The 17,594-nt window shown below is 53.6% G+C and overlaps 1 long non-coding RNA gene across 1 annotated transcript; it reads right to left on the bottom strand.

Annotated features, from left to right (window-relative positions):
* Positions 1-257: 257 nt before the first annotated feature.
* Positions 258-1,634, bottom strand: LOC127296404 (uncharacterized). Its single transcript, XR_007848486.2, has 2 exons — positions 885-1,634; positions 258-804 (listed from the first exon to the last, which is right to left on the bottom strand). It is a non-coding gene; the product is annotated as an uncharacterized lncRNA (long non-coding RNA).
* Positions 1,635-17,594: the final 15,960 nt, after the last annotated feature.

Here is a 17,594-nt window from a genome sequence, read left to right as displayed (position 1 = left end):
AAAAAGGCAATCTCGAAAAATACTAAATTTTAATTTAATCATGGACCGGGCTACGCGGCGGCGCCGCACAATGAGTCGTTCCGTGCGGCGGATTCTATACCAGGTAATTATCATCCCAAAACCGCGCATGCGGGCTCCTTTGAAAAAAACTAGGCTAAGACGCAGCACAACAACAGCTTGGCATGTAGCGTGTGGCAGAGCGCATGCACATGCGAAATCTAGTTAACAAAAGTAGCTCATCTAATTATGGAAATGAATTAAATATTGGTAAAAGTAGGCAGTGCTTGCATGTCTCACAAATAAGTGCAAAGCATGCATGTCTTACAAAAATGATCATGAAAAATCAACTACTCAGTTAATTCGGCTTAACTGCCAGATTAATTAGGCTTAACTACCAGATTTAAAGGAAGAATTGCCAGAGTACTAAGTAAAGTGATAATTAGGAGTTCAAAGACATGCTCAATTGTTAGTACTAATTTCTGGATTAATTGGATACAAATTGCCCGGTTAGTTATGCCTAGTTGTCCGGTTAGTTAGTCCTTGCGGAGTAATTGCAGTCTCATTAATCGGGTACGAACTGCTAGATTAATTGAACCTAATTACCAGATTGATTAAGCCTAATTCCTTAAATAATTAAGCCATATGCTCCAACCACGCACTGAGCTGTGGCAGCGGCCCCCATGGAAGCTCTGTGCTCGGCGGCAACGGAATCCTTCAGCGCTGCTCCGTGCTTGGCGGCGGTGAAAGCCTCCTATGCGACTCCACGCTCGGCGTAGCCGGCCTCCAGCGCTGCTCTATGCTCGGCTAAATCGTGCAACCACAAGTAATTAATCTGGGAATTACTGCTAAACTAATCTGGCAATTAGAAAAATGACAAACACTACCTAATTAGCAAAACCAGATGTAGTAGTAGGGGGAAAATCCGTGCTCATCCACCACAAATCTCGCCGGCGTGCTAGTCGTCGGTGTCGAGCTCGCCGCTGCGTGCTTGTACACCTCCTCCTCATGTTCGTCAGCTGTGTCTAGCTCGCGCCCGTCGACGACAGCCTGGCGGAGCCCTCCCCGCTTCGCGCTCGCGGCTCCTCCTCACGCTCAACAACAACATCCAATGATCAAACTCGAGCTCGACGGCGGCAACATCCTCCTCAAGCTCGACGGCAGCGGAGCTCTCCCCCCGGTTTGTGCTAGCGTCGGCAGCGTATCCTCCTCGCACTCATCAGCGGTAGCCCGACGGAGATCTCCCTGCGACGCGCCGGCTTCTCGTGCTCACCAACGAAGGGCCGGCAGAGCCCTCCCTGCGCAACTCCTCTTGGCGCTCGCCGGCGACGGCCGGGCGGAGCACTCCCTGGGGTAGCGGCTCCTCCTCGCGCTCATCGGCTGCGTCCAGGCGGAGCACTCCCTAGGTCGCGCCTCCTCCTCGCCGCGGCTCGCCGGTTGCATGTCCGGCGGCGGCCGTTTCCTCTAACCTCCCCAAGCAACGCTTTCCGTGCTGGTGTTCTGACTTCTGAGAGAGAGAATGAGTGGTCCTGTGTTTTTTAGAAGAGGAAAGGAGTTCTGGTAGGGGTTCTGTGGTTGAGAGCACTCCACGCGTGGCTCTTAGGGAGACGGATGACTTTTTTCCGTCGCACGCTTCCTTCGCTGGTGCGGCGCTTCCGTGTATCATTTTCCTTTAATCATATGTCTAGTTAGAATTACCTTGAAGAAAAGGAAAACAAGAACATGAAAGGCAGAGTACATTGTAACGAGAACTATGGGTCCGCCAAGGATACTACCGCCGGGGCCAATTGCAAGGTCAATTGGGAGATGGTGCGCCGCCCAAAGAAGTATGGCGGTTTGGGGGTGCTTCACATGGGAAAATTTGCGACGGCGCTTCGGCTACGGTGACCTTGGCTCGAATGGAAGGATCCCACCAAAATTTGGATTGGCTCCGGTAACCCGTGCACCAACGGGGATATGGATTTGTTTTATGCCGCCACCGACATCACTCTAGGAGATGGGAAGAAATCTTGTTTTTTGCATGCGCCGTTGCACCTTTGATTTACAAGAGTTCCAAGCGGAAAAATTGGAAGGTGGCACAAGCTCTTGACCGGGATGCTTGGATTGCCAAGATTGACTTGCAATGCACCTTCTCCTTAGACATGTTGCGGTCTTTGCCCTCTTTGTAAGCAATGTTTGGAAACTGCCGAGCACCTCTTCATCCATTGCCGCTTCACAACTCGCTTATGGACCTCCGTCAAGCAATGGTTGGGTATCTCCGAAGACCACCAACATGATTGGACAAACTTCACCACCTCCGAATGATGGGGATTCATGGTGGGGGAGAACGCCAAAACCGCAAGGCCATGGCTTCCGTCACCCTTCTTGTTTCTTGGGAAGTGTGGAATGAGCGTAATGATATATAGGGTCTTTCGCAACAAGGGTGCACCGTTAAATGTAATATTTGATAGGGTTAAGAGAGAGGCTAGGCTTTGGTTATCGCGGGAGCCAAAATATTGGGTGGAATCATGTCGGGAGAGTAATTCCTTGTAATTTCTTTCGCATTTACTTTTATGTAAAACTTCTCCTTCTTAATCAATAGATTGGGGCAAAGCTTTTGCCCTCATTTCAAAAAAAAAAGAAAAAAAAACTAGTCTGAAAAAGAGGTGAAGCGCATTGTTCTCCATCAAGAATAAAGCTGCCCCGAAATAACGCAAAAGTGTCTTCATGATGTGCAGCAAGTTGGGTCCTAAACAAGGTGGCAGAAGCATAAACTGATTTCAGAATCATGATTGCAGGTGAGCATCAATATCTGCTATCTTGTGTTCAACATGGGGAGGTGCACAAATATCTCCATTTCCATAGCAATTAAGAAGATAACTGGATGCGCTAAACAGGATTTGGAATTTGAACCATCTTTGAGTCTAAGCATAATTACAGTACTATGTAGAAGGAAGTATATTAGTGATAATGACAGGAGAAAAGTGTGCTGGCGCACCTGCGCTCTGCGCGCATATCATCCACGTCCATTTGGATATGTGATAGGTAGTCCTGGCACCGCACGCGCATAGGCATCTCCAACCGGCTGACCCAAACGGACGCGCTGGCCCGTTCGTTTTGGGCCGTTTGGGTGGCCAAGCGGACACCCGGACAGCGGCCCGCGTCCGCGTGTCCGTTTGGGTCGCGCGCTGCGTCCAACGCGCGGACGCATCGCAAAAAACGTAGAAACAGGAAAACAAAAAAAAATACGAATTTAAACGAAATTATATTAAACATATGCCCTATTTTGGGCAAATTTGTACATAGCCCTATTTTGGGCAAATAGAACTAACAAAAGAAGCCCCTATATGGGCTTTTAAATTTAAACTAAAATTAAAAAACACTCTAGGGTTTGGTCGGCGGCGCGGTGGCCGCCGGTGCGCCGCCTAGCCCCTGTGGGCGTCGTCGGCGACGTCGTCGACGTCCCCGGGCGGCGAGGCACTGTTGTGGCTCGACCGCGCCGGGGACTCCGGCCAGGGAGACCACAGGGCCTCCTCCCACGGCGAGTGGGGGTCCGGAGCCACCCGCGCCGCCTCCTCCCGGAGGCGCTGCCGCCTCTCTGCCCGGCCGGCGACGCACGGCCTCCTGGCGCCGCCGCTGGTCGGCGCGGCGCCTGTCCTCCTGGCGGCGCTGCTCGTCGGCGCGGCGCCTAGCCTCCTCCCGCCGCGCCGCCTCCTCCTCCTCCTCCCGTCGCGCCTGGAGGGCCTGGGCGTAGAGCTCCCAGCCCTCCGCCTCCTCCACCTCCCGCCGCGCCGCCTCCTCCATTTCGGAGGTGCGAATGGCCGCATGGAGCTGCGGCCATTTCGCCTCCTCCTCCGCCGCCGAGATGATCAGGGCGGCGCGGAGGTCCGGGTCCTCCTCCGAGGACTCCGGCTTGGGCTCGATGAGGAGAGGCGGCGGTTGCGGCAATGCCGCACCGCCGCGGGCGGCCTCTCCGATGTGGAGGCCGCCGCGGTTCCCTCCGGCCCGCAGCGCCGGCGGCCGACGCCGATCGCTGCTGGCCTCGTCGTCATTGGCTCGGGAGCGAACCGTCGCTTCGGGGCCATGGCGGCGGTTTTGCTCGGGGAGTGGAGTGGGGACCGGAGTGGAGGGCCAGATCCCTCCGGTCCCCATTTATTAGTCTCCCTGGTCACCGATGTGGGCCCAAGGGAGACGCGGCGACCAGCGCGCGGACGCGAGCGGACGGCGCGTGCCATCAGCGGCCACGCAAACCTAGCCCATATTTGGGCCGGGTTTGCGTCGTTCGACGCCGCGGCCGTCCGCTTGCGGTGCGTCCCAGCGCCGGGCCGCGTTTTTGTCCGGCTCGACCCAAACGGACGCGCGGGCGCGGTTTGGGTCGCGCGGTTGGAGATGCCCAAGAGTTCTGAGTAATTAAGGGCATCTCCAACCGGCCGACCCAAACGGACGCGCTGGGCCGTCCGTTTTGGGCCGTTTGCGTGGCCGTCCGGACACGCGGACAGCGCCCCGCGTCCGCGTGTCCGTTTGGGTCGCACGCGGCGCCCAACGCGGCGACCCAAAGAGACGCCACGTGGTTCGTCTTCGTTGCGCGGCGCTGCGCCATGGCAGGCCTCGACGGGACAGCCATGGCGGGCGGTGGAACGCGCGGGAAAGATCCCGCGCGCACCAAGGTTCCCGCGCGCGCGAAAACACCATTGGCGCGCGCTCGCGCCCAAGTTTCCCGCCAGACCGCCGGCAATAAAAGACGGCGGCGGTCTCACACAGACCGCATCTCACCTTCCTCTCCCACTCCACCTTCTCCAGCGGCCACTCCACCTTCTCCGTCGCCATGCCGCGCACCCTGCAGTCCATGTGGGCCAAGCTCTCCCTCGCCGCCCGGGCCAGGTTCCAGCGGACGGAGGAGGAGGAGCGCGCGGACTCGCGGTGGGTCGCCAACGACGAAGCGCTCCGCGTCGCTGCTGAGGCGGCGGGAAAGAAGGCAGCCGACGCCGAGATTGTGGAGGCGGCCGCGGACGGCTGGCACGAGACCGCGGACGGCTGGTACGAGGCCGCGGAGGAGGGGGCAGCCGCCGCGGAGGAGCCCGTCGACGAGGGGGACCTCGCGCTGGCGAACATCAACGCCGCCATCGAGGAGCGTCTCGCCGATCTCACGCGCGTGCCGAGGGAGCACGAGGCCACCTGGCGCGCCGGCCGCCGCCGATTAGGCGACCTCCTCGGCCAGAAGAACGAGCTGCTCGCTATTGTTGCGGTCAGAAACCCACCGGCGAGCAGCGACGGGCAACACAGTAGAGCCGGGAGGCTCCCAGGACTGCGGCTGGCCCTGGTCCCTCCGAGCGACGGCCCGCAAAGACTCGGCACGCACGTCCGATGCTGGTGCAAGGGCGTGCCACCTGACCTATACCTGGTCAGGAAGGTGATGGAGATGCCTCGCTTAGTTTCCTGCATGGCATACACGTAAACATTAAATACGAGCCTCGATCGGCTCTCATGTTGTCCTGTGAATCGGCTCAGAGAGCCGATCCACCCATGATTCGCACGAGGTGTACGAATATATGGTGGTCCTGCTTGATCAAAATAAAGCTAAAACGATCTACTACGATTTAGGGTTTTCACCACATAATCGGAACATCCTACTCGTGATTGAGCCTCGCGGCCACGCACGGTGTTTGTAAACCGACCCTAGGCAAGGCCTAAAAACCAACACGAGGTTGATCCCCGGAACATCCTGTCTAGGGCTAGCAAACTACACCCTACGCGCCACTGGATCCTTCAATCCATTTGTAAGGCCTAACTATGCAGATATTAAACTAATCCTTGAAGAACAAGGAGTAACCATAACGGATCGGATCTACTAAATAAGGATCAAGCGGGGTGCCGCCCCTACACCTAAGATAGGTGTAAGGGCGGCTAGATGTCTCAGGGTTGCACGACGATAGCATATGATACGATGAACAATGCTAACCCTAACACATCTAAGATAACTACGTTGCTCGCCATCAAAAAGGCTTCAGTACGAGCAACGCATGAACAGCGAATAAACTTGTACTGCCTAGATCGCAAGATGCGATCTAGGCAGCATGATGCTTACCCGGAAGAAACCCTCGAGACAAGGGAGTTGGCGATGCGCCTAGATTGGTTTGTGGTGAACGTGATTGTTGTTTATTTCATAAACCCTAGATACATATTTATAGTCCGTAGACTTTCTAACGTGGGAATAATCCCCACCGTGCACGAGCCAAACTCTAACTAACCGACATGTATCCTACTATATTACAGATACACGGGCAAACTAGCCCGAACTTTGCATATAAGGCCGATTCACGTATATTCTTCCATGTATATTCTTCAAGCCCATCTTGATCGCGGCCCACCCCTGATTCGGTCAAATTCTGGTGATAACACATGCCCCCCTGGTTTTGGAATTGATAATTCCAAAATCACTCTGCTTTTTTCTTCGTCGGGTCATGTCGTGGCAGAGCAGAACCGTCGCAGCATCCTTCATCATGATGCCTTGCCTTCTCAACTTCTCTGCAAGATCTGATAGCTTTAGCATCACTTCCTCGGAAACTGTAATGGCATTAAATCTCCACTAGGCTCCCCCTTATTTAACTGTGCCGAACGGTTCGCCACTTCATCCCCTTGCTCTGTTCCGGCTATCGGCACCTAAAAAACCCTCTTCCCCTGCAGCAATGTCATCCTCTTCCTCCATCTCCTCAGGCCTCTCCCTCCAGTCTTCCTCCTCAAGCAAGCAGGAGTGGAACTTTGATCATGTGCCAGACGGCCCGCCTGAAGCACTCATCGGGTCAGATGGTGACTTACCTCTGACCGATGGGGAAGACGACCTCAAGTTCCTCATCGAAGGGGAGCTGAAGAGCGAAAGCGAAGACGACCTCCACCCCTGGGCGAAACCCACCTCCTCCGACGGGGAGGAGGAAGAAGAAGAAGTAGAGGAAGAAGAGGAAAAGGAGGAGGATGATTCCTCCTCCTCCGCTGGGTATCCGCCGGCAAAGCGATTCCGCGCTTGGGCGGACAGCGAGGACGATGATGATGACGAGGAAGAAAAGGAAAAGGAGGGGGATGATTCCTCCTCTTCCGCTGGGTATCCGCCGGCAAAGCGCTTCCGCGCTTGGGCGGACAGCGAGGATGATGATGATGACGAGGAAGAAGAAGCTCCGGCCGAGGGCTGGGGTAGCAGCGACGAGGAACTCTCCGGAAGCAGCGCCGACGGCAGCGATGCCGACGACGAGGCCAGCGAGGACTAGTAAAGTAGGACTAGTAGCCCCTGAGCAATCGGCTCTTCTTTTGTTTTCCCTTTCTTGAGCAATCGGCTCTTCTTTTGTAAAAAACCCCTCTTATTATGAAGAAGAACTTCTCAGCTGATTCTGTCCTTTCACCAAATTTACCGATTGCTAAAATAAGTCAACAAATTACGAGCCGATGGCAGCGCACCGGTCCTTGTCATGAAAACGCGAGCAGAGCCAACTCTATTGTTTACCCAAATGGTAATCTGTGGCCTGTCCGCAAGGGCAGAACCCAATTCCCCAAAGCGCCACTTGAACAGATCTAACCCACGGCCATACGAACCTCAGATGTCAATCGCGCAGGTTCGCAACTGCAATGAATCCATGGGCAGCACCATCCAATGCCCACGCTACGGTTTCCAGCCTGAAGGTGATCCTTAACTGCCCCTTACTGTCCGAACATAGCGCCTTGCTCTTCCTTCTCGCAGCAACAGAAACGGTTCTGACCCTGTAGATGATGATGGCTCCCCTTTCAGCAGCTCTAGTAGTCTTCTACTGCAACGACTCACCGCTGGCCAGCTGCCCCCCGAGCCTCAATCAAGGCGAGAATAGCGGTGAGGATGCACAGATCAAACAAAGGGCTTTGAACTCAGGTAATCTGAGACAGCCACCATGCAGAGTCAGCCAAACTTGCTCCCATTGATCACCTTTCTTCCGCTGAAAGCCGATGTTGTAGACGAAACACCAACAGCTTAATGAGAAAGAGGCTGCCTTGTATGCCAAAACTGACGCTTCTGACAGAACTGCTGAACTGGCGCAAAGGGTGGAAGTCCTCGAAGAGAAGGTTCGGACACCAAAATCGGCTCCTTGCAGCTGAGGCAGCTCTCATTGTTCACCCCCTCGAAGAAGCAGAAGGCCTCACAGCTGAACTGGATTTGGTGAAAATCCGCGTCTTGAACACGCAGCAGGTAGATCCTGTGTAATTGTACTAGCGTCAATGGCTGTGCATCGGCTTTGTTTCTTAGCTCTAAAGTCGATGTCCTTGCATCGGCTGTATACCATGAGAAATTTTTTTTTACTGGCCGATTTTCTATCGGCCCCCAATATTTCACTGCACATGTATCGCACATGTTCATCTAATTAGGTGCCCCCCGAGCCAAATCTGCCAGGTAACTGCGGATATCGGCTCTGTAGTTAGCCAAGGCACTGTATTTGAACGTCGGCTCCGTTAGGACTAATGTTGACTTTCATCAGCCGACGTAAAACCGCTGCCCATTAGATCGACGTTGAACACAGGCAGAATGTGTGGTGAGGATAATTTTGGCCGATTGCTGGAATCGGCCTCCACGTTAATTGAATCGCTCATGAAGGTTTTTTGCAATGTTCCTCCATAAATCTTTGGGGCCGATCCCAAGGATCGGCCTCGCCACGTTTGCCCATCGGTTTGTTCTTGCTACACGGTCAGGCCGGTGGATAAGACCAGCCTAACCCCATCCTTTGTCACGTCGATGCGCTCGCAGTCGTCCATATTGATGCCTGAGAGTGGCTCTTGGCCTGCTGTTTCCCAAGCGTTCATGCCAGCCGTTGAAATCTCGGCTGAGTCATCTGCATGGACGACCTCTACCTCATCTCCATCCCACTGTATTACGCATTGGTGCATCGTGGATGGAATGCAACAGTTGGCGTGGATCCAATCTTTTCCTAGCAGGACAGCATAGGTGCTCTTGCTGTCGACGATAAAGAACGTCGTAGGGATGGTTTTCCTTCCTACGGTCAGATCCACGTTCAGAACACCTTGTGCGTCAGATGCTTGGCCGTTGAAATCGCTCAGTGTCACGTTGGTCTTGATCAGATCCGAACTAGAGTGTCTCAACCGACGTAGCATGGAGTATGGCATAATGTTGACTGCCGCTCCGGTGTCCACCAGCATCTTGTTGACAGGCTGCCCATTGATATAACCTCGCAAGTACAGGGCCTTCAGATGTCTGTAGCTTCTTTCTCGTGGCTTCTCAAAGATAACTGGCCGTGGGCCGCAGTCAAGTTGTGCCACGGGTGCCTCGTCTAATCCTGGAGCACTAAACTCCGTCAGAAGGATGAACACCATGTTTGTGCCAGCCGATGTTTCATCATCGGCTTTCCTTTGCTTGGGGCGCCACTCCATTTTTTGTGGTCGACCCTCTTCATCCAGGGTTCGCTGAATTTTCGCGGCCAGATCAGGCCGCGCCTTCCTTAGCGTGTGCAGGTATAACCTTTCGGCTTTCTCCAAGCCACGCAGTCGCTGAACCCTACGCTTTTGGGAACGGCTGAGTCCATCAGGGCACCACCTTGGCCGGTGGTACCTGTCTTCTTCTTTTTCATCATCGTCTTCCAAATCCTCGAGATCTTCCACCCGAGGGGACTCAGCGTGCTTGTTCCGAGGTGAGAGAGGCCCTAGACGTTTGAACACGGACACATTAGCTGCATCCTTCCTCTTCTGTCTACATTCTGGGCAGTTGCCGATTGTAGGCAATCGGCTCATTCCTGAATCCCAGCAGTGTCTGAAGAAGGGACAGTCCTAGTGCCTATCCTCGTCGTCTTGCTCCCTTAACCTTTCCTTGGCGTGGCGCTCATATCTCTCCTCATCGCGATCATGCCGACGACGTCTCCTGGCGTCCCTATCCAGACGATCCCTTTCATCATCGTCGTTGGGTCGTCGGCGTTGGTCATATTGACTCACATACTTGTTGAGGAGGTGATCAGAGAGAGGTCGCTGATATCTCACGTTCCTCACTTCTCCCTCTGTGATGTAGCGCTTGCCATCGTGACGGAGCCGATCGCGTGGAACGGCTTCCTCTGTGTCCTTGCTACGAGAGCAGCTGCCCTCGTCTCCGTCCTTACCAGAGTGGTGTCCAAGTCCTACCATGTTGATGTTGAACGAGAAACTTGGCTGGCACCCTCCAGGGTAAGTGCACTCCACCATGTTAACGGCGGGGAAGGGGTGAGTGTCGACTTTCATGGCGTACTGGTTGAAAATTAGACGTCCTTGTTCTATCACCATTTGGATCTGCTGACGCCACACCCTGCAATCGTTGGTGGTATGGGGGAACGAGTTATGCCATTTGCAGTATGGCTTTCCGTTCAGCTCCTGTACCGTGGGGATTTTGAGGCCTTCAGGTATCTTCAGCTGCTTCTCCTTGAGTAAGAGGTCGAAGATTTGCTCAGTTTTAGTCACGTCAAAATCAAACCCTCTGGGCGGACCTGGTGGCTTAACCCATTTGCAGGACACGGGGGTTGCCCCCCGAGTCCATTCAGCCACTGCTACCTCTTGATCTCCCGCAGAGCCTTCGTCTTCATCTGCCTCAACCAGGACTACCGCACGCTTGAATTTGTCCTGGTACAAGTCTGGGTGGCGCTGTTCATATAACGACAGTTTCTGAACCATGTGCGCCAGTGAAGGGTAGTCTGCTTGGGAGGCCATATCCTTGATTGGTGATGCAAGGCCCACCACTGCCAACTCGACTGCTTCTTTTTCAGTCACACGAGCCGAATAACATCGGTTCCTAACAAGTCTGAAGCGCTGGACGTATTCTGCCACAGTTTCTCCACGCTTCTGACGTACTTGTGCCAGATCGGCAATGCCGGCCTCGGAAGCCTCTGAGTGATACTGCATGTGGAACTGCTCTTCCAACTGCTTCCACGTCCGGATTGAGTCTGGTGGTAGCGATGTGTACCACCCGAAAGCCGATCCTGTGAGGGACTGTGCGAAGAACCTCACACGCAGCTCATCTGCTGCTGAGATCGTGCCCAGCTGTGCCAAATATCGGCTCACATGCTCGATGGAGCTGGAACCATCTGATCCATTAAACTTGGAGAAATCAGGGAGCCGATATTTGGGTGGTAGCGGGATCAACTCGTACTCGTTGGGGTACGGCTTGGAATAGCCGATTGTCCTCCTCTTCGGCACCATGCCGAACTGGTCTCTCAGGATGGTACTGATTTGATCCGCGGTGCTGGTTGCAGGAGTCGAACTCTGAAGATTCGCCGGAGTGGCATACTTAGCCAGCCATGCTTGCTTTTCCAGCTCTGAGCCAACTGCAGGAGCTGAGCTCTGGAGGTTTGCCGGAGTGGCATACTTAGCTAGCCACGTCTGCTTCTCAAGATCTGTTCCCGAAGTTCCTCCTGTTGTTCCAGAGGTCCCTGCTGTTGCAGTCTGGTTTGTGAGTGCCCGATTCTTTGCGATCAGCACGTATGTGCACGTGTACCCGTGAGGGATCTCCTTCGGCGCCTCATGCAAGAACTGGTAGTCACTAGGGTCACCACCGATCTTGTAGACGACGTATGCCGGTGAACTCGGCACTTCTGGTGCTGCCAACGCGAATGGCAGCGGTGGACGGGACTGGAGTGGCATCTCTCCTTGGTAAGTCCCGAGAGCTGGTCCTGACGGAGAGTACTGATGCCTCATGATTTCCTGGATCACCCGAAGAGCGACACGCTCCAAAGTGTTCACCAGGCTCTCAGAATGGCGGTGCAGCGAGTGAGCTACCATGTAGTTAATCTCCTGACGCAGGGACCTGGTGCGTTCTTCTGACGGGGCGGACAGGTCCACTCCATCGAGCGCGCCTTCAGGTGAGAACCCTTTCCACCTGACGCCATGTGAGCGGGTTCTGTGAAAAGAGCCGATGAGGTCGGCTTCGAGGATCTCTTTGACCTCGTCATACTTCTTCTTGAGCTCCTCGGTCAGATCCTCGTACGTGATTGGGGTGCCGTCCGCCATCTCAGATGTAGATGGCGATGCGGTTGATGTCGAAGACTGTCCCACCGGGCGTGCCAGAATGTGTTGCGGTCAGAAACCCACCGGCGAGCAGCGACGGGCAACACAGTAGAGCCGGGAGGCTCCCAGGACTGCGGCTGGCCCTGGTCCCTCCGAGCGACGGCCCGCAAAGACTCGGCACGCACGTCCGATGCTGGTGCAAGGGCGTGCCACCTGACCTATACCTGGTCAGGAAGGTGATGGAGATGCCTCGCTTAGTTTCCTGCATGGCATACACGTAAACATTAAATACGAGCCTCGATCGGCTCTCAGGTTGTCCTGTGAATCGGCTCAGAGAGCCGATCCACCCATGATTCGCACGAGGTGTACGAATATATGGTGGTCCTGCTTGATCAAAATAAAGCTAAAACGATCTACTACGATTTAGGGTTTTCACCACATAATCGGAACATCCTACTCGTGATTGAGCCTCGCGGCCACGCACGGTGTTTGTAAACCGACCCTAGGCAAGGCCTAAAAACCAACACGAGGTTGATCCCCGGAACATCCTGTCTAGGGCTAGCAAACTACACCCTACGCGCCACTGGATCCTTCAATCCGTTTGTAAGGCCTAACTATGCAGATATTAAACTAATCCTTGAAGAACAAGGAGTAACCATAACGGATTGGATCTACTAAATAAGGATCAAGCGGGGTGCAGCCCCTACACCTAAGATAGGTGTAAGGGCGGCTAGATGTCTCAGGGTTGCACGACGATAGCATATGATACGATGAACAATGCTAACCCTAACACATCTAAGATAACTACGTTGCTCGCCATCAAAAAGGCTTCAGTACGAGCAACGCATGAACAGCGAATAAACTTGTACTGCCTAGATCGCAAGATGCGATCTAGGCAGCATGATGCTTACCTGGAAGAAACCCTCGAGACAAGTGAGTTGGCGATGCGCCTAGATTGGTTTGTGGTGAACGTGATTGTTGTTTATTTCATAAACCCTAGATACATATTTATAGTCCGTAGATTTTCTAACGTGGGAATAATCCCCACCGTGCACGAGCCAAACTCTAACTAACTGACACGTATCCTACTATATTACAGATACACGGGCAAACTAGCCCGAACTTTGCATATAAGGCCGATTCACGTATATTCTTCCATGTATATTCTTCAAGCCCATCTTGATCGCGGCCCACCCCTGATTCGGTCAAATTCTGGTGATAACAGCTATGCGAGCAGCCCGTCACCTCATCCAGATGCCCTCGCCCGAGCGGCGCGCCCGGGAGGATGATGCGTCGGCGGAGCGCGGCCGGCAAGAGCGCATGCGCCGGCGGCAGGAGAACCACGAGGCCCAGGCCCCCGCGCGCGTCCGCCTGGAGGCGCGCACCGCTGTGGAACGCGCTGCCCTGCAGGAGCTTGAGGTATGCGGGAGGCGGATGGTTCCGCCGCAGGAGGCATGCTGCTTGAGGTATGCGCGGGCGAAAAGGAGGAGGATGAAGGCCTCCGCCGCCGCCGCCGAAGCCGCCGCCGCCGCGCCACCCAGCTGGTAAGCTGGAGTCGAATCCTCACGCGTACAGGCCGCCCGCGTCGAGTGAAATCCACGGCCCCGACGGCGATTCGGCGAGGAGACACCGGCGAGGCCGCCGGCCCCGTACGTAGTAGGATAGAAGTAGTAGTTTAAAAAAATTGTAATGATTTCTTTCTAATGAAAACAAATATTTATGTCTATGACACGCGGGCCAGGGGCGGACAAGGGGCGGACGCGAGCGACCAGCCTTTCGCGTCCGCGGCCACGCAAACCCGGCCCAGTTTGCGTCGTTCCGGACGCCGCGGCCATCCGTTTTAGGGATGGGTCCGCGCGCTGGGCCGGGTTTTTGTCCGTCTGGACCCATCCGGACGCGCGGGCGCGGGATGGGTCGCCCCGTTGGAGATGCCCTAAACAGCTGTAGGTTACTGTATACTGTAGGTTAGGATTTGACCTGCCATTTTTTGTCTTGTTTCATGCACTGCGCATCCACCATCGAGACATGCAGTCTTTGTCTTTTTCCTCCCATCATTTTTTCTTCCATGCGGTGGTGGCAGAGAAGGTGCAGAGAGAGTGAAAGAGAAAGCTGGCTCGTTTCATCATGAGAGAGAAAACTTTGTATGAAAGAGACTACAGGCCACAAGCCAGGAAGAGTTAGCTTTTTGAGAGAGAAGTGAGAGAAAAGTGTGATGGCAGGTCAGGACAAAAAAATTGCACACAGATATCGTCTCCACTACATTATCTTCACTTTTGTCTTCATGTTTATATAGTAGCCTATGCCGCTAGTAGCTAGTGAGATCACAGAGCCATGACTCTCCCTAATAATTCACAAACCAGCACATGCACTATAGCTAGGGTGCGCAGAGCGCACCTGCTCTAAAAGTTCAGTCTCTAATGACATTACTATGCCGTTTCAAAAAGGGACAAGGATTTGGTGCACATAGGCACCAGTGATCCCTCCACTTTCAGTTTTTTGAAAATTCCAAAACCCTACATTTTCATGTTTTTAAAAATTGTGGCGCTAAATATGTAGATAGCTATGTACATGAAAAGTGTGTGCAAAAAAGTCCCTGTAAAAAATAATTTAAATTTTAAGAAATACAAAAAAGACAAATTTCTGACAAAAGGATACACTATTGTAACACTGTTTTACTACAACTTACTGTCAGAAATTTGTCTTTTTCATATTGTTCAAAATACAAAGTATTTTTTAACGAGACTTTTTTGTATACACCCCTTCCACATATATCTATCTATATATTTAACGCCGTAATTTTTTAAGACTTAGAAATGTGAGATTTCAAAATTTTCGAAAATCTGAAACTCAAGAGAGCACTGGTGCCCGTGTGTAAACAACACTTTCCGGAAAAGACAGTTTTACTATGTTTAGTGGTGCTGATGGTATAGTACCACTAGTGGAGAAGAGGCCTTTGGTCCCAAGCAAATGTCCCACTGCTGAACCAAACCGGGTCCAATGCCTCCATTGGACCCGGTTCGTTTCTGCCCAGGACGACCCCAGCGCCGGGCGCCTGTCTCAGAAGGGGCCTTTGGACCCGGTTTGTCATACAAACCGGGTCCAAAGGGTCCACCCGCAGGGCACGGCAGGCCGTGTCAGTCTGGGGAACCCTTTAGTCCCGGTTTGTATGACAAACCGGGTCCAAAGGCCCCCCTCTGGCTATATAACCTTGCCCCTGCCCAAGTGTGAGCCACACTTAGCCATTTTTTCACTATCTTCACAAGAGGGGTGTATTGCTTTCCTCTCTTCTTCACATGCACAAGAGGTGTTCGATGAAATGCTTAAGAGGATTTGCCACTTGAGTTTACACAAATCAAGCCACACTTAACTTGCTTTTTTCTTCTTCATCGAGGTTAACAACTTTATCCTTTTCATCTGCAATTGATAAAATGCATGTGTATATATACATCGTGATGTTCTGTAATGGTTTTGATCAGCTTAATTATATCATGCAGATGAATCGGCAATGGATGTACATTGACCGACGGTTTGACGAGTTCACTGCGGGCCTGGATAATTTTATGGCCGTGGCGGAGGCAAAGCGCCACATAGTTCTTTCTGGAAAAAGAAACATCGTGGGAGTGGAGGACAAGACAGACATGTCAGAAGATTATAATCAGTTTGATGAAATTCCACCCTTCAGAGTGAACATTGATCCAAGCATCAAGTTAAATGATGAAGATGCTCCATGGTTACGGCCGAAGAAGATTAATTAAATGATGAAGATGCTCCATCATCAAGTTAATTGAAGAATGTTCATGGCACAAATGAGTATCTCAACATGGCAATCAATTTCCCATTTATTTTTGTGTAATCATGTAACTGTATGTAAGATATTAAAAGTGAAGATGCGCCACGGGAGATTTCCCAACCCTTTCCCCAACACTGTTAGATGAGATGTAGTCGTTCAGGGGCTTGGCAAGGCGTATCGATGCTCCTTTTATAGGCACGGCACCTCTTCTACTTTGTCTTGTTCCTTCGACAGGGCGTCGTGCGCTACATGCTTTATCTCATCGAGCAGTGCGTCCACCCATGCGTTCTTATCCTGCCGACATCTTTAGTCCCGGTTGTACCCACCAGCCGGGACTAAAGGTTACCCACACGTCCTTATCCCACCGACAGTTTTGTTAGATGACACAAAAAAGGATCTTTAGTCCCGGTTGTACCCACCAGCCGGGACTAAAGGTTACCCACACGTCCTTATCCCACCGACAGTTTTTGGCGCCACTGCGTTCCCGCCTATTTTTCTTCCCGCGCTTTCCACTTGCTTCCCGCCTCCGTCCTCCCGCCATTTTTTCACTATATATATGTTGGCTTGGCCTCCATTTACATATCACATCTAGACTCATATCTCGCAAACCTCATCACCAGGTCACATGGCTTCCATCGTATCTCTAACCCTCCGGGAGGCGGAGGCGCTTTGCGCGTCGAACTACCCCTGCCCGCCGGGCTACCGCGTCCCTACCGGCTGGTTGCCGAGCTGTCGGAGGGGTACCGGTCCCTCCTGTCCCTCTAGGTGTGGCGCGCGAGATGGCCATCACGAACCACTACTACTTCGAGCTCACGCCGCAGCAGCGGAGGAATCCCCGGTGGCATCCCGACTACAGCCCGACTTGGGAGAGCTTCTTCATCAATCGGCGTGAGAGGGCGCTCGCCGAGCACGAGGACGGCGGCCCGCCTCCTTCGAACTTCAACGAGGCCGGCCGTCGGCTGTGGTGGCGCGACCGAACTCTCCAGGGCGCGTCATGGCCCACCGTGGCCCCCGCCTGCGCTACCCTCGGTCCCAGCCCACGCGTGCTCTCCCGCCGAGGTTTGACTACCGCGACCCCGATGCCGCCGACGATGATGACGGCGACTACGACGACTACAAAGGTGGCGAGTACTATAGGGCTAGGCACGAGTATGACCGAATGACTCGAACGATCGAATCTGGCCATGTATCTTAATTAATTTTCAGTTGAGCTAGGCACGAGTACTATAGGGCTAGGCACGAGTACTATCTGGCCATGTATCTTAATTAATTTTCAGTTGAGTTCTGTACTTTAATTCCACATGTAATCTGGCGGGAAACTTTTCTCATCATCGGCGTACGCCACAACGACTTTATTGAAAATACAATAAAATAGATAAACAACTAGTCTAGTCGATCTACTCGTCGTCGGAGGTTGTCTCGGTCCAAATGTCGTCCCACCGAGGGTCGTTGTCGGCCCAAGTTGTATTCGGGTTATCGAGCTCGAACACGGCGACGGCCCGACGATGGCGCCCGTTGGACCTGCGTTGTGCCGGAGGTCAGCGAAGAACGCGGCGGTGTTGTCGACGTCGTTGGGGAACTGCGCCCTCCACCGGCGCATCAACTCCTCGTCGTGCTCGGCGATTGCGATCCGCGCTGCACCTGGCGGTGGCGGCGACGGTCCTCGTCGTCGACGAGGCACGGCGTCGGCGCGAGGAACTCCGCCTCCTCTAGCGATTCGACGTCCGGGAAGTTCATGTCGCACCGTGGCCGCCGAAATCGCCATGCGGCCGCGTCGTAGCGCGCGCCGCCAGCTCCGGGGTGTTGTACGTGCCGAGGGTGAGCCGGAAGCCACCGGCAC

This window comes from Lolium perenne, chromosome 4 (genome assembly GCF_019359855.2).
Source record: "Lolium perenne isolate Kyuss_39 chromosome 4, Kyuss_2.0, whole genome shotgun sequence".
Taxonomy (NCBI): Eukaryota; Viridiplantae; Streptophyta; class Magnoliopsida; order Poales; family Poaceae; genus Lolium; species Lolium perenne.
The sequence above is the reverse complement of the archived record's forward strand: the minus strand, read 5'-3'. Positions and strand labels throughout refer to the sequence as shown.